This window comes from Natator depressus, chromosome 9 (genome assembly GCF_965152275.1).
Source record: "Natator depressus isolate rNatDep1 chromosome 9, rNatDep2.hap1, whole genome shotgun sequence".
Taxonomy (NCBI): domain Eukaryota; kingdom Metazoa; phylum Chordata; order Testudines; family Cheloniidae; genus Natator; species Natator depressus.
This window is the reverse complement of record NC_134242.1, coordinates 81466834-81492553: the sequence shown is the minus strand read 5'-3', so window position 1 is coordinate 81492553 and position 25720 is coordinate 81466834. Positions and strand designations below refer to the sequence as shown.

Genomic DNA, 25720 nt, shown 5'->3' with positions numbered 1-25720 from the left:
AAAGGGAATGTTCCAGTGACAGAGGGGTCAGAACCCTGCCAGCTCAGAAGAACAGAGCAGAAGGTCTGGGCATGACTCATGTGTGCCTCTCCCAGCATCATATACCCAGCACCCAGGACATGTTGCATGGTAAAGCAAATAAGATGTTGTCAATATTAGAGCTCTGAAGGAGTCTGGGATCCGGAAGAAAAGTGTGTACAGTTTGGGGTTTTATCAGTATTAATAGTCTTTCAAAAACATTGAAACCAGCTTGCCCACTTCCCTGGTGTTTAATAGCTAGTAAAATAACAACACAAAATATTATTTAATGGGTCTGATTTTCCATGGCCATGCACATTCTGGAGTTATTTATTCCTGTACAAAGTGAGTGTAAAACATTTCCATTCTAATCTAGTACCATTTAATACCACTTTGCACTGTTGTAAATTACTACACTAGGTGCCAAGACAGTGGTGTAACGGGTCCAAGTGCTATACATCTGTGACACTTTCCTAAGGGTAGCCAGGGCTGCTGGGCCCCTCGCTACCTCCTGCCCTTAATGTGAGGGAGCCTTCTCTGTGCCTACCAGGGGTCAGCTCCCTGACTCTCCCCCACAGGCAACACAAACACTCCCCTCTCAGCCCACGCATGTTTCACTGTACCTCATGCAGGCTTGTGATAGGTACATTTCAACCCCTAAGTCCTCCGAGCATGCCCCTGCATTCCAGGCCCTTATCTACTGGACACTCACAGAATTACCAGACCTGCTTTTCTCAAAGGAACAGTGCACTGCAGCTTACTAGTTACACCTTAGAACACTGCTTAACACACAGCACATAGATTTGTTTACAGAGAAAGCAAGTATACATTTATTTAACTGAGAATAAACATTCAAATGATCACAAACAAAAATATTGGAAACAAAGGGTTACATATCAAATAAAATTATAACACACATTCTAGAGTCTAAACTCAACTAACGAGTTGCCTCTTGTCTAATAAGATACTGCGTAACCCAAGTCCTTCTGACAACATTTTTCAACCAGGATGGTTGAGGCCCTTCTTTCATGAGCTCAAACATGTTGGCAGCTTGCCTCTCCCTGAGATAGAATGCCAGGGTGTCTTTCTGCACCCCCAAATGTATCAACTCACACCTTTGCTCTTCACCTGAAAACAGCATCATTGTCATCGTCCCCTGATGTTTACCTCTTCCTGTTAATTTTCCTTCTGAGGCCCCCACAAGCTCTTCATTAGCATCGGATTCAGTATGCTAATAGAATTCTATTGCAGGACATACAGTGGGCAGCTAGGGAGATAAGTGTCTCCCACCGCCTGTCCAGAGACGTCTGTCTCAGGGTTCACTACTTCTGAGTGACCTCTCTTTAAGTACAAGACCTTAAGTACATAATTTACAACATATATACATATCTCCTTACATATTATCCACACATACATTTAGCAAAGAGTGTGATGACTAGTGAGACACAGGCTTTCAAAAGAAACATTACATGACACTCTTTAGTAAAACAGAAAGTAAATACCAGACCTCTGAATTCCCTGTAACCCATAACCCCCCTGCACCCTTTGCCAGTTGGCATCCATAGGTCCTAAGATCACAGTATTTCTCATCCCAAAGCACCTCAAAGTGCTTTTTAAACTGTAAATGCAGGAATCCCATCATCCTATACTGAAATTCATTCAGCTTGGAGGTGCCCAGAGGCACCTGTTTAACCATGCACAGAAGCACGACACAACATTTGGGACAGGAAGGCAAGCATATCCCTTTGCCATTAATATCTGTCATTCTATGTCCTGGAGATAGTTCTCAAAACAATAAAAATTGTTTCACTGTCATTTTGAGTTGGTTAAAGCCCTTCTCATCTGTTTTCAGCTCTGTATCTGCTGCTGGAAATGGCATACTCTTTTCCCATTTAATTTTATTTACAATAACACAGGTCTCAGTAACAATAGTGGGCCAAATCCTGCAGTCACTATATTCAAGCCATACATTTCAATGGGAATTTGGCTGAGTAAGTACTCTACAATATTTGGCCCAGTAATAATGCTTTGCACTTATATGAGCACCTTTTATTCAATGTTTGCAGTGTTCTTTTCAGGTCCATAAATTATTAACCTTGTTTTACAGACACGGAAACAGGGATGCGGAGAGGTGAAGTGACTTGCCCAAAGCCACCTAACAAGCCAAAAGGAGAACCAGTAAGTGTTAAATCTAAAAGCTGATAAGACCACTTAAGTGACATCATCCCTTTCAAAAATGATATCCAGTGATTTCCTTTACCTGCTGTCAAAGTTTGTCACAACCATGAAATGGTCCCACGCAGGAATAGGGATGGATGGAAAACATGATGGAAGCAATCGATGGGAAAAGGAGTGCGTGTGTGTGTTTGGGTTTGGGTGTGTGTTAATTATCCCTTTTCACCATCTGTGAATTTAGGTGGAGTGTTTGACCCTAAAAAGCAAACAGTGAAAATGCTGCTACTTGCTAGGAAGTGTAGGTGGGCTGTTATGCTTTTCTTTTATAAATGTCCATAAAGCCTTAATCATTAGGGGGAAAGGCAGGCTTTGTTATGAAAAGCAATTACAGAGAGTCACTTTTTCCAAAAGGTACATTGTACTTGCTCTCAGATTGTTGCATTGTGTGGTGATGAATAACACTTGGAAGCAGATGTCAAAGTTATCACTGCTGAGTGGAAAGAGTACATTTTTTTCCATTTTATGTCTAGTTTAGACTATATCAAAGAGAAGAAAAAAATTTAAAAGCCGAAAACATGTTGAAACAACGTTACGGTTGTGACAGAAGTTGACGACAGCCAGGAAATTCCAAGTTATGGCCCTCACTCTGTCCTTTGTGTGAGTTCAGGATAGAAGTTCAGCCTCCCAGCTCCTAGGACAGTTTGTGTCACAAAAACTTTAAGTTTCTGAAAGGTTTTATTTGCTATTACATGTTTGCCTGTTAGTTCCTGCCTGTTTCCCTCCTCCCCCTTTGATCTTTCATGAAAGTTTATAAAACCCACATTTTGTACCATGCTCCTTACAGTGCTACTTTAGGTTCTTGGGTAAATATGTACTTATAAAAAATTAGTCTTAAGTACTCAGTACCCCAGAAAGTCCCCCAAAGGATTCATTCTGGTCTGTTGGATAAATACAAATGTCTGTTTATATATATGTTTATAAACGGATGTGGTGTCCACATAAACCTCATGTTAAAATATTTTCCTTCCATCTGTTTGTAATAAGAGCAGCTCAGATTATTAAAACAGAAAGAATGTTTTAAAAAATCATATTTACTATTTTACCATTTGAACGTTTAAAAAATATTGCATTTTACTCAGAGTTTGACATTAAAAACTAGCCTGGACAGTTTCACTTTAATTCTCACTCAGTGTAAAAATGATTCATGGATTATAAAGCCAGAAGGGAGGGATCCATTGTGATCATCTAGTCTGACCTCCTGCATAACACAGGCCATAAGATTTTCTTGAATTAATTCTGTTTGTACCAGAACATATGTTTCAGAAAAACATCCAATCCTGATTTAAAAATTTCCAGTGATGGAGAATTCACTACAACCTTTGGTAAATTGTTTCAGTGATTAATTACCCTTTCTGTTAAAAATGTGCACCTTATTTCAAGTCTGAATTTGTCTTGCTTCAAATTCCAGCCATTGGTTCTTCTTATACCTATGTCAGCAAGATTTAAGCGTTTTCTATTATCAAATTTCTGTTCCCCATGTAGGTACTTAGAGATTGTGATCAAGTCACCCATTGATCTTGTCTTTGTTAAACTAAACAGATTGAGCGTCTTGAATCTTTCACTATAAGGCAAGCAGCAATATACAGGCCAGAATCACGATAGTAGGCTCAAAATATTCAGGAGGCCAGTCATTTGGGGAACCATTGGACAAAGCCATGATGTAACCCTCAGATTAATCAAAAAAGACTTTGCAGATCCCCCTCACTCCAAATCTAGGAAAAGGGAAAGACGACCTTATTACAGATCTATATAACCTTTTCATGACTGCTTCTCTAAGTATGGATGGCTAGACTACAGTAAATGCAAATGGAACAAGTCTAAGCCCAGAAAGGGGAGAAATCAGTCTTCCGCCAATGCAAATTCCAACACTAGAAACAATGCCTGACTATGTTCAGGAGAGATCCAAGGTGCAACACATAGGTGGGAGTTTATTAAAATTCAAGGACAAACGGCCTCTTTACTCATTGGACAGATAAGTCCTTGATATGGTTCTACAAGAACCAGAGAATTTTCAAAGATTCTGAATCATTGTTTTCTCCCCTCTACAGTATTCTACTAAGAAGGCAAAATATGCTAAAGACCATATGTGATCAGTAGTTCCCAGACTTGTTCTGCTGCTTGTGCAGGGAAAGCCCCTGGCAGGCCGGGCTGGTTTGTTTACCTGCCGCGTCCGCAGGTTCAGCCGATCGCAGCTCCCAGTGGCCGCAGTTTGCTGCTCCAGGCCAGTGGGAGCTGCTGGAAGCGGCGTGGGCCGAGGGACGTACTGGCCGCTGCTTCCAGCAGCTCCCATTGGCCGGAAGCCGCGATCGGCCGAATGTGCGGACGCGGCAGGTAAACAAACTGGCCCAGCCCACCAGGGGCTTTCCCTGCACAAGTGGCGGAACAAGTTTGGGAACCATTGCCATAGATCATCTTTTGCGAATCAGTGAGGTAGAGAGATTCCCAAGCTGGAGATGTACTCCAGCTACTACTCAGTCTTGTTTCTGGTACTCTGGTGGATGAGTCCAAAGACAGATTCCACAGTGGGATAGCCATGGCAGAGCCAGAGATGTCTGTCATAACACCAGATGCCTGTCTGGAAAGTCTGGGGTGTGTTCTCCAAGAAATCGGTGGCGCAAGGGACACAGATGTTCTCAGAGCAAAAGAAAGGCATGGGCAGCGGGTGAACCCCTACTTTGGGGAGGCAAGCCTGCCGGCCCCGCCCCTTCCACCTAAGGCCCCACCCTCCACATGCCGGAGCCCCCAAACCCCCCTCCCACACTGTAAAAGGAGAAGCCCTGACTCTGAGGGGCCCCCCCACGACTGGAGGAGCCCCAGCCTGCCTGCCCCAACCACATTGGGCTGAGCTGCTGCCGCTGGCCACCCTAACTCACCCCCCTCCGAGCGCCAGGCCGAGCCCCGACCCCGCCAGAGTCTAGCTGAGCCACCCACCACCCCCAGCGCCAGGCCGGCCCAAGCATAGGGCCAGGCCAAGCCTCCGGCCTCCCACAGCACCGGGCCGAGCCAGGCTGAGCCGCAGGCCTCTCCCAGTGCCAGGCCGAGCCGGCAGCCCCCTAGCACCAGCTCCTCCTGCCCCTGAAGGCCCCCCGCCGCTGGCCCCAGCACCCGAGGAGGAGGGACGTGGCAAGCAGCAGGATGGGTGGAGTGGAGGAGGCGGTGGGAGTCTTGGGGTGGGGCCAGGGCCACCACAGCCCAAGTGTCCGGCCGTGGGTTGGCGACAGCTATATATTATACCTGCCTATATGGCCTATTATACCCGCTGCCCATGAAGAAAGGCATACATTTTCTAGAGCTGAGGGCAATAAAGTATGCTTTTCAACAATTGGCCCCAGTGTTTCCAAACGGTCAAATTCCGATAATGACAGATAGGGTATGTAAACCATCAGGGGTGTACAAGCTCACAGGATCTCCAAAAGAAAGCAGCATTGATGTAGTGGGCAGAGGCCCATCTACAGTCTATCAGGTCCTTGCATATCAATGGCACTAGAAATGTGAAAATCGACTAGCTGAGCAGCAGGTAAATCAATCAGGCAGAATGGAGTCTTCACAACAAATCATTCCGATTGATCATCAAAAAATTCAGAGTTCTGATTCTGATTCTTTTTGCATCTAAGGAAAACCAGAAGATTCACCAATACTTTGCAAGAAAAAGGAAGCTGGGAGTGCTAGGTATAGATGCCCTGTAGCTCAAATGGTCAAAGGACTTACTTTATGCTTTCCCCCCAGTGCCCATCATCTCTAGGAGAATACAGAAGATCAGAAAGACGGACAAGGAAGTGATCTTAGTGGCCTCGCATTGGCGTAGGTCAGGGGCAGGCAAACTTTTTGGCCTGAGGGTCACATCGGGATTCCAAAATTGTATGAAGGGCCGGTTAGGGGAGGCTGTGTCTCCCCAAACAGCTGGGCATGGCCCGGCCCCTGCCTCCTATCCGACCTCCCCACCCCCGCTTCTCGCCCCCTGATGGCTCCCCCGGGACTCCTGCCCCATCCAACCCCCAGACCCCCGCCCCGTCCCCTGATGGCCCCCCTGGACTCCTACCCCACCCACCACCCCCTGCTCCCTGTCCCCTTACTGCCCCCAGAACCACCACCCCTGACTGCCCCCCACTGCCCCATCCAACCCCCCCCCTCCTTCCTGACTGCCCCCCCGGGACCCCTGCCCCATCCAACCCCCCCTGTTTCCTGCCCTCTGACCACCCCGATCCCTATCCACACCTCCGGCCCGTGACCACCCCCTCGAACCACCTGCCCTTTGTCCAGCCCCCCTGCCCCCTTACCGCGCTGCCTGGAGCACCGGTGGCTGGCGGCGCTACAGCTGCGCCGGCCAGAGCACCGGGTCAGGCCGCGGCTCTGCAACTGCACTGCCCGGCCTCCCAGAGCGTTGTGCTGGTGGCGTGGCGCACTGAGGCTGCAGGGGAGGGGGGACAGCCGGGGAGGGGCCGGGGGCGAGCCTCCCAGGCCAGGAGCTCCCGGGCAGGAGGGTCCCGCGGGCCTAGGTGGTCTTGGTTTCCTGACCTCATGAATATGTCAATGGAGCCACCATTGTTCCTGAATGAGAGTCCAGATTTGTTATCCCAGGGTCCAGTTCTTAACCAGGATCCAAGCAAGTTAAATTTAGCAGCTTAGCATTTAAAAGGAAGTTTCTAAAAGAAAGGGGTTACTTTGCAACTCTGTTAGCATTGAGTAGAAAATTGACAAACAGGGCTTACTCAAAAATCTAATCTAAATTCAAAGCTTGGTGTAAAGAGAGACATATTCAGGATCATGTAGGCAAAACATCTCATGTTCTGGAGTTTTTGCAAGATGGTTTCAATATCAGGTTTCAGGCTGATACCTAGAAAGTACATGTTTTTGTATTGTCTACAATTTTGAGAGCATCCAGAAAATCTTCCATTTCCTACCATAAGGACAGTTGTCGCTTCATTAGAGCAGTGCAGCTATTGCATCATCATAAGGTGCACAGAGCTCCATCTGGGGATTTGAACATTGTGCTCAGTGCCTTAATACAGGTGCCCTTTGAATCTATGAAATCTGTTTCATTATTACTTATCTATCAAAAAGACCTTTTTCATTGCTAGCACTTCAGGAAGAACAGTGTGAGTCGCTGCATCGTTCACAAAGATAACGTGGTTTTGAGAATGGGTCCCACCTTTATTCCAACATATAATAAGATTTTTCATTGAGCTAAAGAGTTCTCATTGACTTTTTTGTCCACATCGTTCTCACCCAAAGGATAAGCTATCACTTTGCTGAATGTAAGGAGAGCCTTACAATTTAATCTGAAAAGAACTGAGAGCGTAAGACAAACACCACCCTTTCTGGTTTAATTTCATCCAGGAAAAAGAGGTGCTAAGGCATCTATATCATCAGTCTCATGATTGTGTATAGAGCAAAAGAATTCAATCCTCCAATGGGCACCAGAGCTCATACAGTATGAGCAGTGGCGGCATTGTGATCTGAGAAACCTGTAAAGCTGTAACTTGGTCATCCCTGCATACATTTACCGAACTTTACAGAGTAGCTACTCAGTCCTCAGCTGATTGTCCTGCATGCTGTGCTCATATACAACAAACCCTGAGGTTCTGTGGACCTATTCCTTCAAAGCAGGGAAAAATTTCAGGTAAGCAACCACAAATTCTGCCAAACTTTGTGTCATCTGCAAACTTTATCAGTAATGATTTTATGTTTTCTTCCAGATCACTGATAAAAATGTTAAATAGTGTAGGGCCTTGCGGGACCCCATTAGAAAAATACCTGCTCTATAATGATCCCTGATTTACGATTACATTTTGAGATCTATTAGTTAGCCAGTTTCAATACATTTAATGTGGGATTTTAGTTTCTTAATCAAAATGTCATCTGATACCAAATTGAATGCCTTATAGAAGTCTGAATATATTCCATTAATGATATTATCTTTAGCAACCATATTTGTAATCTTATCAAGAAAACATATCAAGTTAGTTTGACAAGCTCTGTTTTCCATAAGCCCGTGTTAATAGGTATTGATTATAATTCTCTTTTAATTCTTTATTAATTGAGTTCCATATTCTGCCCAGGATCAATGTATCTTTTTAAATGAATATTTTTACATAGATCCTCATCATGCCATCAGAGCCATTCCAATCTGTGGTGGAATGCTAATTTTTGTGCTGTACATAATATTTTAAAAAACATCTAAAGACAAGCAACTAAATTCAGCCTTGAGGTAAGGACGCAGCTCCCATTTGACCTTAGTGAAAATTGGCTCCTGCTTACTCCAGGGTTCTTCATTTACCCTGCTTATTTTCACAGATCATGTGGTTTCTATTATTTTAAATATTTCACATTTTTAACACTGATTTTAATATAGAAAGAAAAATAAAAAAGTATTATTGTGAGCTTCTGTTTAACAAATTTGATTTTTGGCCGCAATCTTGTACATTCAGGCCAGAACGCATATATTTATGGCTGAGTTATAAACCTCTCCAAAAAGGGCAAAACCCACCGCCAAGCTCAGTCATAACTGGGAAACATATACAATTCCATCATCAGTGAAACTAGAGATAGGGCTGAACCTAACTGCTGGATGCAAGCCCTATCAAACTTTGATATGGACCCTTGAATGCTAGGTATGGAGTACCATTTGACCTAGTGTCTTCATGGGGATTGTGGCCAGGTCTCCAGAACCTCTGTACAAAGGATGCTCTTAGCTATATGCGTTGTGAGTGAATATGGATTTTGATGCTAATTTTAATAGACTGAACAAAACCGGGGACTATGATGTGTTTGAAATTCAGATCTAGATCTGAATCTTGTAGCTTGAGACCATCTCCAGTGGAAACTCATTCCTGTCTGACAGCTCTGAATGGGTGATGTGAAATGAGATGGGGATAGAAGTGGATATTTTATTACAAAACTCCAAACTATGTGGCACTCACTTGATTTTGAATTTTACTTCCAAGTTTGAATTCAGCCTTCATTCACTGAAAAAATCACAACAGTTCTTGATCCAGTCAAGAAAACCTCATCCCTGTGCTGAGGTGACTTGGTCTGATGTATGACAAAATCAGGTTAGATTTTTGGTTTTATATTTTAGAATAAAATTATAGAAACAAAACATAAAATAAGTCTACAGGATGATGTGAATACCAACCTCTTCGCCATGAATGTTTAATATGTATATATTTATGTAATGGAATAATATCTCCACATGCCCTTCCACCTCTAGCATTCTGGCTGTCTGCCAGGATTTTTCTGTGCCCCCTGCCTGACACTAAACTCAGCTCTCTCAGGTGTTGGCTAGAAAGCTGAAGGCACAGGCAGAAGCTGAGCAGTCAGCAGAGGGCAACATCACTTTCTCACTCATAAATACAAAACTAGGACATTATAAGCTTCCATTCTGCTGCCCTGCCGTCAGCATCCCTCAAATTCATAATGAAGAATTTCACCCTTAAACTCCAGAAAATCACACTGGTCCTATTGGTGACTGGGGGATACTTCAGCTAACACCCTAGACTATTGCTTTTTTTTCAGTCCATTTTCTAAATCTTTATTGTGCCAATATACATAAATGGTGTTTGACACTTGATTACGGTCCCATACCAAGTTTTTTCTTTATTCTAAATAAATAAATAAACAATGCCGTGTATAAACGTGGTAACTGTTGTGTGAGATTTACTGGCATTTAAAAACAGTTGCTCTTAAAACTGTGACGCATTCAGTTATCTTAACCTACAGTAGTTCATAAAGTGAGGCAATTAATGTGTTGAATTAATAAGTCCCCTTTGTCATTCACAGTAAATGGTTCCTAAAATGCCTGCACTCTCTTCTAGATTAATAATAGCCTTTCCAATGTGGTTCCTGTAAACAGCTACAGTCCCATATGAAAATATCCGGATGTAGGATCCTACACAATTGCAGTGATACATTTTTCCAGGAACCCAGTACAAAATCCATCATTCAATCAATAAACAAACCTCTCTCACACTTTTTTGTTCTTGCAAATGGTATGGTCAAACTGCTGCCTCTATTGGAAACTTCTTTTACAAGTGCTGTACGAGTTTGGGAAATCTGTCAAACATTCTGAGCAGCTGCTGAGCAGAGCCCTCCGATCCATGTGTGCTTTGGCACTGGAGGGATGCACAGGAGCGAGGAGTGAGTGGAGGGACTGGGCTTTGAAGTCTGCTTGGTGATGTTATATTATTCTTGGCTCTTGGCACTTTGGAAAATACACTGCATCAAGTTCTCATCATTGCTGAAGTGCACAGTTTTTCTCAAGGCTGTAGAAGGGTGGTTTTAGCATTACATTCGGCTAGGAAACACCTCAGTAATTTAGCAGCTGAGGTTGTTATTTTTATTAAATTCTTGTTAGGTTTTTTTCTTTCTGTGTTTGGACCTGTTCCATGGCTTATTTTTGGGGGTGTTTCATGCTTTCCCTCAGAAGCTCCTGGGTACTTCATCTGTGAAAGCCAGATTTGCTTTGGAGTTTCATTCACAACTGAATTTACTACTTTGAAATGTGGATTCAGCGATATCCCACACTCACAAAATTTGCCTTTCTATAGCATCTTCCACCCAAAGATCACAAAACCGTTTACAAACATTGCTAAAATTAGGCTCAAAATACCTGCGTGTTACATAAGAATTGTAATGAGTCAATGTGTGTGCACAACTCTGCCCTCTAGCTGATTGATAAGAACCTCCCTACTGTTTGTCAGAGGTCTTATATTGCTAACAGAGATTCTCCTTTAACTCAAGTGCTAGCAACATGTGCTTTTGGAATAAGAGGGTCTGAATTCTGTCACCATGAATGGGTAAGTGTTCATGTGTGAGTCTTAGTGACAGGCACTAGAGTAATGCACAGCAATGATTTCCATTTAACTTGGGGTGGGAAGAGTAGGGAGGGTTAATTAATTAGTGTTTGGAAAAATGGGTTTAAATTGCAGGGACAAAAGGTTTATCAAAGGAGCCTTGCAAACCCAAATGGTTGAGAGATTCATGTACTCTCAAACTGGTTCATTCTTTTCTTATATGGATGATACAGTTCGCACCATTACTGATAAAGTATGGCGATTGCTATGTGTTTGACTTTCCAGATCTTGATCTGCTTGTCCCCACTTGTTCCTCCATGGAGTTCAGAAAAGAATTCCTATTTCCTGTACTTCTCCTGTTGGATATTGCCTTATAAATCTTAAAAGGGTTCTTCTAACCTAAAACCCTAGAGCTAGTGATGGATTGAATCACAAAGTTTGGGTCCATATCTGACTGTCCTCAGAATTCCTTCCAATGGGTTCAGGTCCAATATACTGCTACTGCCTAGTAGCTTCTAAGCAGCTAAACTGAATCAACAGAGAGATACCAGCTTTACTTTATACATACTACATATGTGATGTAATAGCTACTGTGACTTAGCTAAGGTCTCATCTTCTTAGATATAGTGCTTGATTTCCTTTGAAAATGTGATTTATTTTTCTTTTGCATTTTGTGTGATACTCACTGGCTTTGTGGTGTTTTCATAAATATGTTTGCATTGATAAGATCCTTCAGATAAATAGTTTTTGAAAAATTATACAAAGATTTTAATTAGTAAGGGTGAAAAAGCCATGAATATTGATTTGTACATTTAAATTAATTATCTTCAGTCATGTTCACATCTCTCATGCACTGCTGCTTTTTGTAAACATTTGAACAATCAAGTTTTACTGGCAAGAACATCCCTGAAAAGTGAATTTCAAAGTTGCACATGTTAGTAATCACAAAAACCAATTTTAAAACTTGCATACATAAGTACAGTTGTCAGAAGTGCTTGTGTATTTGCTTGTTCAAGGAATAGAAACAGTGCCATATGACCTATTTAACCAATCACAATGAAGCAGTACATCTTGAATTTTGAATGTTCACAATTGATTCATAGGGTAAAACATGTGAGAAGGTGTTTATAAAAAACGGTGAGCACTGAATGGATTTGAGAGGATCATCATCTCCTTGCAGATGTCTGCAAGCAGAAAAAGAAACTAAATTCTTCAAATAAATTACTCATTATGGCTGATTTGCTAAACTCGAATTACAAATTTTACATAGTTAAAATTCTCTGTACCCAACCCATGTTTTTATGTTGCAGAAATAATCTGAAATATATGTGCAGCCTGAGGTGCTGAGCATACTCCACTCCCATAAATGTCAAATGGGAGTAGGAGGGTCTCAGAACCCAACAAGTTTGGGCCATTACTTTATATCAGCTGAATTGCCCTCTGCATCTAGTTCTGTGTCTGGCTGCTCTCATTCCTGGTTTACTTACACACTTTTCATTGACATTTGTGGAAATGCAGCCTCCTACATACTTTTACCAAATGACTGCATCACAGCCAAATTCTCCTAAATTCGAAATAAATAAATAAGCTGCTGTTTCCACTACTTTCCTCCTTATTAGTCATACCAAAGATGAAGGAGGTCTTTGATCAGCATAAAATTATGCAAATCCATTGGTACCATATTTTCTTAGTTTCATATTTGGTTTACAAAATCTGAAGTCATCCCTCAAGAACTCTCTTTGTACTTTTGTCCCTCAAAACAAACACTCTTGGGGGTCAAATCCCAACATGATATTCAGTACAAAACTTTAAATAAACATTTTGTCATCAACCAGAACTCAGTTCTGGTAATACTTTACAACAAATGGAAATTAATTAGTAGCAAAGAAATTCTTCTGGACTTACATATTACAGACTACATCCCTTCTAACTCTTTGGTGCCAGCAGAAAGCATATCCTCATTCTAATCTTTAACAAAACCACAGAAACATTTAGAAAGAAAGAAACTTTTTGAAAGAAACCTTTCGAAAGGTACTCCAGTCCATGAATCTGACTCCTTTATCCCACTGAACTACTCTCATGAGTAAGTACTATCCAAAGTGCACAAGGGTTGTAGAATCAGGTCCTTAGAGCATGAACTCTTCAGAACAGAGATGGATCTTTATTTTGTCTCTCTGTCTGATGTTATTTATGCTGCATTCATTTACACAGTGTGTGTGTTTATATAAAGTGCCTGGCATACTGTTAATTTAAAAATAAAATATATACTATTATTAGTGTGCTTTGAAAATGTAAAATAGATATAAAGTTCTAAATGTTATTAATAACCATCAAAATGGATGCTAACCAGTGGACTGTTTGTGTTTTGATCATTCATCCCAAGGAGACTAGTTTGAGCACCAGCATTGAGCACTCAGTTATAATTGTATTGCCCTTCCATTATTACTGGGGTTATTTACATGAGTAACTACTAGCCAGCATAAATAACAGTTATAGTATTGTGTCCTAATTAGACAATGAACAGACAAAAAAGGAAGATGGAAGGTAGAGAAAAGTGTGAATGAAAAGTGAAATCAAGCATATTTCTTGTTAATTTCACCATTTTGTTTAAAGTTTCTTCAGTTTGTTGGATTTGTGTTTATTGTTTTCATTCTCCCCTATTAGTTCATACCTCTGTGAGGGAGGGAGGTGGAGAGTAGGAGGACAGAGGTTCCTAGGCCTTTTAGAAGAAGTGGAATTTTGGGGAGACTTGAAGGAGGAGAGGCACTTTACAAACACTCATCTATTGGATGGCAACAGACAATTGTTAAATTCTGTATTTTTTCATGTGATTTTCAATGTTATTTTTTAAAACAGCATGGCTAAAATGATTCTTTTACCTCTTTAACCCCATAATATAGTATTTTTAATAGATTCCACAGTTGCTGACAGCTGGTTGTGATAGAGACAGATTGGTCAACAAAGAATAAACTTTGTGCATTTTTCATACCTATTCTATATTTTGTAAGGGGAACGTTCAGAGTAACTGCGGTATTCCCAGGAGGCCTAAAAACACAAGTGAATTTTGAGGGCAAATACCTCTATCAGGAGTTTACAGAAAGGAAATGCCCTTCAAACAAATAAACTCATGCATCCTGTTTGCAAAAAGAATTATAATATAGGCAACAAAAAAGGTTGGAATTGTTATTGGAAGGAATACAGATTGCGGTCATGGTGTTTTAATTTGGTTGAAGTCAGCAAGCAGTCAGTAGTATTAAATGTATTCCTTCTTTATTCAGCAAGCAAACTAAACTAGTTCTTCCATCATTAGTCTCCTACTCCATTCCCTAAACTATCTATAGTTTGTACTCGAGTATGTACTGCTTGACTCACTCCTGCTTTCTTCAATAAGCATTAAATACAACATGGAGACTTGGGCTCTTTGGCTTGTAGATCATTCATAAAGGTACAAAGCCCAACATACATGCTGTTGTATAAAGCAAAGTCTTTCTTCAATTCGCAAGTTCTCCCAAAGCTGTGTGCAGTGGTGTTCTAGCCATGTTGGTCCCAGGATATTAGAAAGACAAGGTGGATGAGGCAATATCTTTTATTGAACCAACTTCTGTTGGTGAGAGAGAAGAGCTTTCAAGTTACACAGAGCTCTTCCTGGCCCCTTAGAATATGTGCTAACTACTTATGCTAAATTATCTGTGTCATAAATATAAAGGGAAGGGTAAACCCCTTTAAAATCCCTCCTGGCCAGAGGAAAAATCCTCTCACCTGTAAAGGGTTAAGAAGCTAAAGGTAACCTTGCTGGCACCTGACCAAAATGACCAATGAGGAGACAAGATACTTTCAAAAGCTGGGAGGAGGGAGAGAAACAAAGGGTCTGTGTGTCTGTTGATATGCTGCTTTGCCAGGGATAGAACAGGAATGGAGTCTTAGAACTTTTAGTAAGTAATCTAGCTAGGTATGCGTTAGATTATGATTTCTTTAAATGGCTGAGAAAAGAATTGTGCAGAATAGAATGACTATTTCTGTCTGTGTGTCTTTTTTGTAACTTAAGGTTTTGCCTAGAGGGATTCTCTATGTTTTGAATCTAATTACCCTGTAAGGTACCTACCATCCTGATTTTACAGGGGTGATTCCTTTACTCCTATTTACTTCTATTTCTATTAAAAGTCTTCTTGTAAGAAAACTGAATGCTTTTTCATTGTTCTCAGATCCAAGGGTTTGGGTCTGTGGTCACCTATGCAAATTGGTGAGGATTTTTACCAAACCTTTCCCAGGAAGTGGGGTGCAAGGGTTGGGAGGATTTTGGGGGGAAAGACGTGTCCAAACTATGTTTCCCAGTAAACCCAGTTAGAGTTTGGTGGTGGCAGTGGTTATTCCAAGGACAAAAGATAAAATTAATTTGTACCTTGGGGAAGTTTTAACCTAAGCTGGTAAAAGTAAGCTTAGGAGGTTTTCATGCAGGTCCCCACATCTGTACCCTAGAGTTCAGAGTGGGGGAGGAACCTTGACATGGTGGCAGAGTGGTGGGATTAACCTGAAATCATTTTGAGATCAATTTGAGATTTTTTGAACTAGAAATACAGATTTTAAAAAAGAAATTTTTTTTCCTTTGGGGCTGCTGGAAAAGAGGTCCAGAAAGCAGCTGAAACTGAAAGCAGCTTGTTTTTTCTCTGCTTTGGAGCCAGAGGAGAGACAAAAGGGGATTATCTTTGTGAATTGCAGGTTTTCTTTGCCTGGAGGCAGGGTACTTAACTCCTGCAGGGAAATTCACAGTCTTCCAAACCAGAAGGGTTTTTTTTCCCTAAAAGTAAATAGTGGGGGTGTTCTACCCATTTGCCTGGAGACAAAAGTGGCAGGGGCTTTTTTTTTTTTTTTTTTTTTTTAGGATTTTGATATTTTTTTACAAGGAGCACAAATTTGAAAAGGAATTTTTTTTTCCTTTGGACTGCTGGTAAGCAGGTTTCCAAGTAGTTGGAGGTTTTTTGCTTTGATTTGGGGCTAGAGCAGAGACAAGGGAATTGTCTTTTTCTGTAGGCTGACAATCACTATCAGAGAATAGGTATTCTATTCCAGCACAGCAAAATTTTACAGCCAAGTTTTGTTTATTTCTAAACCTCAGGTGTAAAGTTAGTTAAAAAACAGAGAGGTTAGGATGACAAAATCCACGGCTCGACAAAAGCTGGAATTAGCCAGATTTCAGGCTAAGGAAAAACAAAGGGAACATGAAAGACAGATAGAACTCATGCGGCTGAAGAAGGAGGAGAAGGAAGAAGAGAGGAAGCATGTGGAGGAGGAGAGGGAAAAAGAGAGGAAGCATGCACTGGAGATGGAGAAGGTAAAGGCTCAGCAGAATATACCAACAAACCCTAGCAATCCTTCTCCGGGAACCACTCCCCATCCCAGAAAGTTCCCCACCTACAAGGCAGGCGATGATACTGAGGCCTTCCTAGAAAACTTCGAAAAGGCCTGCCTTGGGTACAACATCTCTACTGACCAATACATGGTAGAGCTGAGGCCGCAGCTCAGTGGACCCTTAGCTGAGGTGGCAGCTGAAATGCCTAAAGAACACATGAACAAGTATGAACTGTTTAAATCCAAGGCGAGAGTCAGAATGGGGATAACACCCGAGCAGTCTCGTCGGAGATTCAGAGCCCTAAGGTGGAAACCGGACGTGTCATTTACCCGACATGCCTACCACATTGTGAAACATTGGGATGCCTGGATATCAGGAGCAAGTGTTGAATCTCCAGTAAATTTGCCCTTCCTAATGCAAATGGAACAATTCTTAGAGGGTGTTCCTGAGGAAATAGAAAGATACATCCTAGATGACAGGTTTCAGAGTAACAGCCGTGTTAGTCTGTATTCGCAAAAAGAAAAGGAGTACTTGTGGCACCTTAGAGACTAACCAATTTATTTGAGCATAAGCTTTCGTGAGCAACAGCTCACTTCATCGGATGCATACTGTGGAAACTGCAGAAGACATTATATACACAGAGACCATGAAACAATACCTCCTCCCATCCCACTCTCCTGCTGGTAATAGCTTATCTAAAGTGATCACTCTCCTTACAATGTGTATGATAATCAAGTTGGGCCATTTCCAGCACAAATCCAGGTTTTCTCACCCTCCGCCCCCCCCCACACAAACTCACTCTCCTGCTGGTAATAGCCCATCCAAAGTGACCACTCTCTTTACAATGTGTATGATAATCAAGGTGGGCCATTTCCAGCACAAATCCAGGTTTTCTCACCCCCCACTCCCCCCTTTCCAAAAACCACACACACAAACTCACTCTCCTGCTGGTAATAGCTTATCCAAAGTGACCACTCTCCTTGCAATGTGTATGAAAATCAAGGTGGGCCATTTCCAGCACAAATCCAGGTTTCCCCCCCCACCCCCAAAAACACACACACACAAACTCACTCTTCTGCTGGTAATAGCTTATCCAAGGTGACCACTCTCCCTACAATGTGCATGATAATCAAGGTGGGCCATTTTCAGCACAAATCCAGGTTTTCTCACTCCCCCACCCCCATACACACACAAACTCACTCTCCTGCTGGTGATTCCTACCATCCTGATTTTACAGGGGTGATTCCTTTACTCCTATTTACTTCTATTTCTATTAAAAGTCTTCTTGTAAGAAAACTGAATGCTTTTTCATTGTTCTCAGATCCAAGGGTTTGGGTCTGTGGTCACCTATGCAAATTGGTGAGGATTTTTACCAAACCTTTCCCAGGAAGTGGGGTGCAAGGGTTGGGAGGATTTTGGGGGGAAAGACGTGTCCAAACTACGTTTCCCAGTAAACCCAGTTAGAGTTTGGTGGTGGCAGTGGTCATTCCAAGGACAAAAGATAAAATTAATTTGTACCTTGGGGAAGTTTTAACCTAAGCTGGTAAAAGTAAGCTTAGGAGGTTTTCATGCAGGTCCCCACATCTGTACCCTAGAGTTCAGAGTGGGGGAGGAACCTTGACAATCTGTTCAACCTTTTAGTTAGCCATGACACTCTGAGTACCTTTCCCAGACCTCAGAGTAACAGCCGTGTTAGTCTGTATTCGCAAAAAGAAAAGGTGCTCACTTCATCGGATGCATACTGTGGAAACTGCAGAAGACATTATATACACAGAGACCATGAAACAATACCTCCTCCCACCCCACTCTCCTGCTGGTAATAGCTTATCTAAAGTGATCATCAAGTTGGGCCATTTCCAGCACAAATCCAGGTTTTCTCACCCTCCGCCCCCCCCACACACAAACTCACTCTCCTGCTGGTAATAGCCCATCCAAAGTGACCACTCTCTTTACAATGTGTATGATAATCAAGGTGGGCCATTTCCAGCACAAATCCAGTGCTCACTTCATCGGATGCATACTGTGGAAACTGCAGAAGACATTATATACACAGAGACCATGAAACAATACCTCCTCCCACCCCACTCTCCTGCTGGTAATAGCTTATCTTGCTCACTTCATCGGATGCATACTGCATATTACCAGCAGGAGAGTGAGTTTGTGTGTGTATGGAGGTGAGGGGGTGAGAAAACCTGGATTTGTGCTGGAAATGGCCCACCTTGATTATCATGCACATTGTAGGGAGGCTGGTCACTTTGGATAAGCTATTACCAGCAGGAGAGTGAGTTTGTGTGTGTGGTTTTTAGAGGGGGGTGGGGGGGTGAGAAAACCTGGATTTGTGCTGGAAATGGCCCACCTTGATTATCATACACATTGTAAAGAGAGTTGTCACTTTGGATGGGCTATTACCAGCAGGAGAGTGAGTTTGTGTGGGGGGGGGCGGAGGGTGAGAAAACCTGGATTTGTGCTGGAAATGGCCCAACTTGATGATCACTTTAGATAAGCTATTACCAGCAGGAGAGTGGGATGGGAGGAGGTATTGTTTCATGGTCTCTGTGTATATAATGTCTTCTGCAGTTTCCACAGTATGCATCCGATGAAGTGAGCTGTAGCTCACGGAAGCTCATGCTCAAATAAATTGGTTAGTCTCTAAGGTGCCACAAGTACTCCTTTTCTTTTTCCCAGACCTGAGGAGGTGTTCTGTGTAGTTCATAAGTTTGACTCTCTCACCAACAGAAGTTGATCCAATAAAAGATATTACCTTACCTACCTTGTCTCTCTAACTCCTCCCAAAAGCAGAGTCAGGGTCAACAGCAAACAGTCTCTCACCTGAAAGACATTCAGGGTATTACTAAGAAACAAGAAATAGATTTAAAATAGCAAACCAGTGAGGAATGTATTCCTTCTTCACCTTTCACTCATTCATTCGAGAAGTCTCTCTTTCTCTCCTTGTAGCATGGAGGTCAGCATACCAGAGGTGCAGTAGACACAGAGATACCACACTGAAGGGCAGATTATAAGAATCTGGATAGACAGAAAATAAAGAAATAACACATGAACTTACACTCAACAAACAGATTTGTCACAAAGGACAGCAGAATTGTTAGTATCACAAAAAGTGTCTGGTCTGTCATCTCCCCATGGTGGCATTTCATTGGTTATAACAAAATGTTAGGGCTGTTCAACTTTAAATACACTTATAATGCCCTTTTCCCAGCAATCAACGTGCCTCAGACTCACCTCAGAGATCTCTTTCCTGGAGCTGTAACCTCATGAAGTCCACTTTTAACCTTGCTGGGCAGATTTTGGAGTAGTCTGCAATGTATCCAGTCCAATCCCACCAAATGTATTCAGACTAATCCCTCCTCAAGGGGCAACCTTTATCCATGTTATTCAGAGGTAACACTATCATTGCCCAGAGAGCAGGAACATATTGTCTCTTCCCTTGATCACTTTTTCCTGGTGTGATGGTGGCTTCCAGCTACCAGCAGGCTGCTTGCGATCTAGCAGTGGCTCCTTACTCTACCAGGTCCAACCCACACAGGGACAGGGAACAATATAACTGGAAAGTATTGCACCTCATTCAAATTCTGTGGCCATTTCTGAAGTCTCCTCTGCTTCTGAACACAGCCAGAGTGTTGCTCACAAACCCAACTGTATTTTGCTGTTAAAGCCAATAAGAAGGTTTAATTGACCAGACATTAGTGCCTTCACTTCAAGAATTCATGCCAGGGCAGCTCAAGCTCCAGAAACTTGATGCTCCATATGAAGAACAAAATGTTCATATGATCACAATTGCCAGGACTTGGACCATGATTTTCAAGACCAGAGTAGCTTATAAACTAGCACATTAGGCTGAGTCACTGTTCTGGCAGGATAGGTATAATTTCTTTTTATATAAACCTATTTCTGAAGTACTTTATCATCCCACAAGCATTCCAATACAAATGTCTTTGTATATCTGAGTTTTGCAAAGACAAAGATTTACATCAGGTAGGGAGGGAGCAACACCATGTTAGGTCTTTTAAAGAAGTGAAGTAAAAACAAATCAAAGACTTTATTTTTGCCTTTTGACTTGATGCTCAACTGACCCTTAGACCACTGAGATGTTTTCCACACCAGTTTCCTTTATCCTCTCCAAGAGCATTGGTTCACTTCACATGGCCTTTGAGAAAGGTTCTATCTGTTATATAAACAAACATACACTGACATGAATTAAAAACCTATGATTGGTAAACAAAACTCAAAATCACCATGTAAATATATTCTGCCAGAAAAAACCCCATCTCTCTCAGGGCTAAGTTCACAGATCCTCAGTGTGGGTCGTCACCTTTCTATAGCTGTAGAGGCAGAATCAAAGCTGAGTGGATGGCTGACAAGGGACTAGACCCCATCTTCTGGAGACCCCCTCAGTTTTGTTCTGCCTACTGTAGCTACTGGCAGGGCAATGAATCCAGCACCTTCTGCAAGAGAGAGAATTAAAAACAACAACAACAACCCTGAAGAGGCATATTTCCTGTCTTCTAGCTCTGTATCCCTGCCAGAGGATGCAGAAAAGAGAGGTTTGTGTCTTGAGCACTCCGGCCACCTCATCTGCTGAGTCAGAAACGTTTAGCCTTGGCTGCCTTACTCCAACCTAGGAGTCAGTTCCCCAGATACTCCCCACCAGCAGGAGTCAGACAGTCAGGCCACAACATCTCAAAGAATGGCAGAAAAATAAGGAGAGCCCTTGGCCATCGGAGGTGGTTACATCAAAGGGCAGTGGCTCAGCACAGGGAAAACATAAGCAGGACCAGCTGAATGCACCCTAGACAGAGCAAGGAGCAGCAGGTAAGACCATTTGGGGCGCATGCCGTCCCGCAGTGTGGGTCTCGCCATCCTCTCCTCACCCCTTTCCTTGTCATGCAATTCAGTCTCCTTCCCTTAGCACCAGGGGAAGTCAGGAATTATGGATTGCAACGGGAAAGAAAGGAATCGCCCCTTCAGGAAGAAATTCCCTCTTGGGCTAGGAGCTCTTGGATTTGGCACAAAAAGCACCTTTACCTCAGAGGCTGCCACATTGTGAGTCTTAGGCAGCAGCTACAGTGTCTCCCTTAAAGGCTGTGATGAAGTGGGAATTTTCTGTAATATTTTAATGAATTCCTGTGTGTGCCTTAGTTTCCCCTATATGCTGCATTGTTACCCAGTGCAGGGAAAAGGACTGTTTGCTCTCAAGGCAGTATAAGAGACACAGGTATGAATGTCGCCTAGCTATCTGGGCGTTAGTCCCCATATTAGTGAAGAATTTGAGAAGATAGTGGCAAATCCAAGCACCAGAACACTGACAACTAGCAACCAATGACCCAGAGGGAGAGAGATTTCCCCAACCTCTCAGGAGGGAAGCTCTGACCTGTAGTCTGACCAAGGAGGTCAGACTGAGGGCTTGTTTTCACTACCTCGGTAAGTCGACCTACGTTATGCTATTCCAGCTACGTGAATAATGTAGCTGGAGTCGACATAGCTTACATCTACTTACCCCAGTGTCTTCACTGCGCTACATCGATGAGAGACGCTCTCCGGTCGACTTCCCTTACTCTTCTCGGGGAGCTGGAGTACCATAGTCAACCAGAGAGTGCTCTGCCATTGATTTAGCGGGTCTTCAGTAGACCCGCTAAATCAACATCTGCTGCATTAATCGCAGCAGCGTCGATTTCCTGGTAGTGAAGACAAGCCCTGAGACACAGACAGAGCTTGAACCCTGGGGGTCAGTACAGCTTGGCTGGGCTCTGGGCTAACCAGAATGGTCTATGGTTTAACCTTCAGTTCTCTGTGCTAACCTAGAAATGTCCTATGCTGTGTTCCAATTGACTAATAAACCCTAATGTTTTGGCAATACTCTTTGAGTGTCATGGCAAATGCTTGATGAGGTGCATTAATCCCTGAAGCATGTACAAATCTCTACCAGGGAGTCTATCTCAGTTGGACTGGCTGGGCACAGCTTATGGTGTAAAACAGGAGTTCTGGAGCCCCAGAGGTCCAGTTTAAGGAGACTGTGAGACTGCATGGCCTACCCTGGAGGAAGAGTGAGACCAATTGGGGGTTTGGCACACTGAAGGAGTTTCTCCTAGAGACTGTTTCAAAGCTCAGGGTATAGCACCAACCTTATGGATCCATGACACAGGCCGCCTATCCACTCTCAAAAGAGCAAAGATAAAGAAATGCCTGTTAGCAAGAAGAGGTTTGCAGGACTCTTCATCTGACTCAGGTAACCAACCTCCACACCTCCGAAATAGGAAGGGAAAAAGGGTTCAAGAAATTACCTCAGTAACTTAGGAAAAAATTGACCCATTCTTCTATGGAGACCAGTTCCTTGACTCATCACCAGAGGGTGCAATAGATAAAGGCTCTGCTCACAAACTCTTCATACGTGGAAAATAAAAAACAATTGAATTGGAATAGAATTGTGTGTGTGTGGTTCTTCATCTTCATCATTATTTAATTCATTTTCCTCTTCATCTTCATGGGGCTCACCAAAGAAAAAGAAGGCTAGAACATCTAAGTTCAAGACAGGAAAAAACAAGTCCAGGGTAAAGTCAGGATCTTCTTCATAGTAGTAGTGTGAATTCTCAATCTCAGAGTCTGAATTGCAGGATGAAGCAAAACGAGGATCTTTTCCCAACTGAACCATTTGAAAAGATGTTATGAAAGGTGATTGGATACTTGAGTATGCCATCAGATGAACCCATTAAAAAAGATATTAAGGAAGAAGAAGAGAGGATTGGTACAGAAATTACAAAGAAAGACATATTTTCCAACCAGTTGGAAAAATCTGAATCAGACATTCCCCTTCATGTCTTTTTGGAAAGAGTAATTAAGTCCAAATGGGAGATACCAGAAGAGTCTATGGATTGTCCAGACATGCACAAATATTTTACAATGTGAACCACAGCAAAGCAGATTTTGTGTGTCTTCCCAACGTGGATGGGGCCATTTCAGCATTAGTCAAAGACACTGCTCTTCCAACAGAAGGGGATAGGGGCTCTTTCCCGAAAGAATCCATTTTGCCAGCCAAAAGATGGGACAAGATCAGATCAGCAGCTGCCCTCCTGAGGAAGTCCTGAGGATGATAGTAGGCATCCTAACAAGGATTCTAGAAATGATTGTGTCCTACACAGGTGTAATGCCTTTGGTAAGAATTAATATGAGGACTCTCTGCAGGGGTCTCAAACTCAGTTTACCTTAGGGCCAGTGCCAGTCCTCAAATCCTCCCAGTGGGCCAATAATGTCACTGAAGATGGTGTTCAGGAAAGAAAAAGTTTATATTGTATTTTTTATTTTGAATTTCTTAGAAATAATAAAGCTGTCATACAACTTTATACAATTCTTCACCTGCCAGAGAGTTTTTAGTGTTTGCCAGACACCTGGCAACACTTCAGTTGTGTCAGTTTGTTGATGTTTGGCTCAATTACTGAGCAGTTGAAACCTTCGGGATTGCAGCAAGGGGTGCATCAGATAGTTGTGTTCGGTATTTTGACTTGTTTATAGTCATTGTGGAAAAAAGTGATGCTGCCTCCATGGCTGACTCTGCCCAGCAACTAGTGGTGAAATCTCTGTCCCTCTCCCCCAGCCTATGGGAGCTGCGAGGGGCAGTGCCTGCACCAGACATTGCTGGCAGCGTGCTGCAGTGGGGAGGTTCTTGGGCTGCAGATGGCCCACGGGCCTGGACTTTGAGACCCCTGCTCTAGAGTTTTCTGCTGTTTTTTCACCACCATTTTCTGATTTTTCCATCTCGAAAAGTGAAGTTCCATCACTTGTGTTGAAATCCTTGGCTTGGTGGATGAGTCCAAAGACAGATTCCAGGGAGGGATGGCCATGACAGAGCCAGAGAGGTCATTGTAACAACAGATGCCGGTCTGCAAGGATGGGGAGTGTTCTCCAAGAACTTAGTGGCCCAAGGGCCACAGTTGTTCTCAGAGCAGAAGAAAGACATACATTTATTGCCAAGGGCAATAAAGTATGCTTTTCAACAACTGGCCCCAGCATTGTCAAACAGTGTCATATTCTGGTAATGACAGAATACGTTGGCAACAGTGTACACAAACCATCAGATTGGTAAGGCTCATGGGATCTCCATGATGCAGTGGGCAGAGGCCCATCACAGTCTATCAGGTCCTTGCATATCAATGGCACTAGAAATGTAAAAACCAACTAGCTGAGCAGCAGGTAAATCAATCGGACAGAATGGAGTCTTCACAACAAATCATTCCGAATGATCATCAAAAAATTCAGAGTTCTTATTCTGGTTCTTTTTGCATCCAAGGCAAACCAGAAGATTCACCAATACTTTGCAAGAAAATGGGAGCCTCTGCCCCCCGCAGCCCTAGGCATAGATGTCCTGTTGCTCAAATGGCCAAAAGGCTTACTTTATGCTTTTCCCCCAGTATCACTAGGGTAATGCAGAAGATCAGAAAGACGGATGAGGAAGTGATCTTAGTGCCCGCCCCCATTGCCCAAGGGGGTCTTGGTTTCCTGACCTCATGAACACATCAGTGGAGCCACCATTGTTCTTGAATCGGAGTCCAGATTTGTTGTCCCAGGCAGGGCTGTCCTTACCCATACTCAAAGTATGCAGCTGCGTAGGGCACCAGGAAATTTGCAGCTGCACACTGCTCTAGCCCCTGCTCCACCTCTTCCCCAGGGCCTCCGCCCCACCCCACCTCTTCCCGCCCCTGCTCCACTCCAGCCCCGCCCCCACTCCACCACTTCCCCAAAGCCCCCGCCCCTGTTCTGCCCTGCCCCACCTCTTCCCACCACCGCCCCACCCTTTCCTGCTCCTGCTCTGCCCCAGCCCTGCCCCCACTCCCCTGAGGACTGCAGGAGGGCTGGGCCTGCACTCACTGGTGGCAGGAAGTGCAGAAGCCCAGCCCCAGCTGCACCGCCGGTGAGTGCTGGGGGGTGGTTCCTCACTGCCCCCCAAGCCAGTCCCCCTCCACAGAGGCCTCCCCCCCCCACAGGGGGGCTGTGTAGGGCCCCAGAATAGCTTGGGACGGCCCTGGTCCCAGGGTCCAGTTTTTTCTACCAGGATCCAAGCAAGTTAAATCTTGAAACTTAGTATTTGAAAGGAAGTTTCTTGAACAAAATGGTTACTCCACTGGTTATCTGTTAGCATTGAGGAGAAAATCAACAAACAGGGCTTACTCAAGGATCTGATCTAAATTCAGAGCTTGGTGTTGAGAGAGACATATTCAACATCATGTAGGCAAAGTGTCTCATATTCTAAATTTTTAATAAGAATCAGTATCAGACTGCAGGCTAATGCCTGGAACAAACATATTTCTGTACTGGCTGC

General features: G+C 43.2%; 1 long non-coding RNA gene across 1 annotated transcript in view; it reads left to right on the top strand.

The window, feature by feature from the left end:
- LOC141993606 (uncharacterized) overlaps positions 1–25720 on the top strand; it is a 230508-nt gene that overhangs the window by 155424 nt on the left and 49364 nt on the right. Inside the window, exon 2 of the long non-coding RNA XR_012640904.1 lies at positions 2126–2196. This is a non-coding gene — a long non-coding RNA (uncharacterized LOC141993606). The remainder of the gene's footprint in view (positions 1–2125; positions 2197–25720) is intronic.